The sequence below is a fragment of the Tenebrio molitor genome, chromosome 1 (assembly GCF_963966145.1).
Source record: "Tenebrio molitor chromosome 1, icTenMoli1.1, whole genome shotgun sequence".
NCBI classification, from domain to species: domain Eukaryota; kingdom Metazoa; phylum Arthropoda; class Insecta; order Coleoptera; family Tenebrionidae; genus Tenebrio; species Tenebrio molitor.
Window position 1 is genome coordinate 39,061,219 of NC_091046.1, and position 2,488 is coordinate 39,063,706.

Below are 2,488 nucleotides of genomic sequence, written 5' to 3' on the forward strand. Positions count from 1 at the left end.
GTTTGCAAGAAGTAAAAGTTAGTCATGTGTCTAGAAAAATAAATAAGGCGATGATTTATTTTTCCTAACGGAAATGGTTACTTCAAGTAAAACTATCTATATTAAATTTTAAAATGTATGCACTTCCGGTTTTACCGTATGGTATGCTTGCAATAACTCTATCGGTATTAATAATAATTATTATTTGCTACGAGTATAACTGCACTATAATGACATGACTTAGTAGTTTAAGGAAATGATCAACACTTTCAATTAATATTTCATAATTCTCCCTAGATTTTTCCGGCGTAATCATCGTTGTAACGCCCTTGGTGCATAAATAGCTAAAGTATACTTATTTCTGGGGTAAAATGTCATTTCCTTCCTTGTCATACATGTAATAGTATTTTCATAAAAGTGAGAAAACCATCTTCGTGACCCTAAAATAATGGAGGAAATGTTTACTTCTTGAGATAGTAGGAAAAAATGGAACATTTGTCCTTACATGAAAACAGATTGTTAGCAGTGGCGGATTTACCAGCAGGCTGAGTACGCTGGAGCCTAGGGCGGCAGATTTTAGGGGGCGGCAAAATTGCCCCCAAAAAAATATTTTGTCTTACAGAGATAAAAAATAAATAAACTGGTTTAGAATAAATGTTATTAGTTTAGAAAATTTACTGGACAGGTTTAGAATGAATGTACTCAGTTCTTAAATTTTCATAAGATATACAGGTGTCCCAAAAAAAAAGACGAGTCCATAGCTCCCGTATTTATCGGAGGATTTTAATTATCTATACACCAAATTAAATGGTTGTTAATAGGCTACAAAACGGCTCAATAAATTCACGTATAGCTCCAAGGGCTTCAAGACTAAACTGTCAAAATATTTTTTTTCAAATAGGATACATACTTTTTTTTAGTAATTCTGATAGAGATTTTAATTCTGAAAGCAACAATGTATCACAAGTATAACTTCACATAAAAAAAAATAACATTAGCTTTTGAAACAAGTGACAACACCAAGCGAGAAGCTATCAAAATGCATTGCGTTACAATGTAATAACCAAATTAATGTAGCTGGAAAAACAAATGACAAATAATAACATGTGGGATTGCGCAGATATGCCGCCAATGTTTAGCGTAAAATGGAACATAGACGATAGTAGCGTTTTTTTATTTTTTTTTGTGAATGTTTGGTATTTAAGTGTATACTTGTGATACATTGTTGTTTTCAGAATAAACGTCTCTATCAGAATTATTAAAAAAATATATGTAATCCCATTTGAAAAAAAATATTTTGACAGTTTACCCTTGAAGCCCATGGGGCTATACTTGAATTTATTAGGCCATTTTGTAGCCTATTAACAACCATTTAATTTGGTGTACAGATAATTAAAATTTTCCAATAAATAACGGAGTTATGGACTCGTCTTCTTTTTTGGAGACACTGTAGATTATTTTAAAAACAAAGAATCATTTTTTAGTCTTTTAATTCTAAAATATTTTCTTTCACCTTCTTTTGTCCGTGTAGGGTAAATGCAGAGGTCAGAAGGGGCGACAAAATTTGAATAGCCTACTGGCGGCAAATGTGTTAATCCGCCACTGATTGTTAGTATTAGTGAACACTGTATATCTACACCAAAACAGAGTATGTAAACCTGTCTAGATTTTATGGCTGTTACAACACCATATATTATGTCAATAATACATAGATAGTTATGCTTTTTATGGAGGCTGTTTTATAAAACACGATTCTATAATTTATTAACAAAATAAACAAATCGTTTTTTATATCGATAAATGTGAGTTGTTAGATGTCGCTTGATCTTGGCTGAATTTTTACAATTTTATGCATCTTAACTCTTCGAAAACGGGGACAACTATTTCAACGATACCACTTTTACAAATTATTCCATTATTCAAAGCACATCGTTGAGGACTTCCAAAATACAAAAGTTTGTCAAAACGAAATTTGTTCTATTGTCTATTACACTCCAGCTATACCACTTTCTAACGTTTCATTCGCGCACACAACTCAAACATGATTTCTTGTGGTACCTTTCTCCCATCGCAAAGTGTACATCTTGTACTACACAGCTCCGTACTTAGTCCTGAAATAAAAATGTCCAAGTGGTCTCTTACAGTTTGCTCAACCTTTATTGCCCCGAATCATGTAAGAAGGTGATTATTTAGATGAGTTGAGGCAAAGTACAAAGAGCAGGAGCAAAAAGACGAGCGAAAACAGCGCTCTCTTTGTATCGTTGCAAACGCATCCACCTCCTTTCTAGAAAGCTTCCCCGTAATGATAATTCCAGAATTTCCAGAACAGAACTTGCTGCAATTGACGACAAAACCATTACTGTACAATGATAATACCGGTTAGGGTAGGTTAATTTACCCCATAGAATGTTTCGGGGGAGTTCGCATACCACCTGGCACCTTGTGGTGTTATATCGACCGTCCGGGGCAGACAGAGCGCCGCCGCCGTTGGCGGCCGATAGGGATGCGA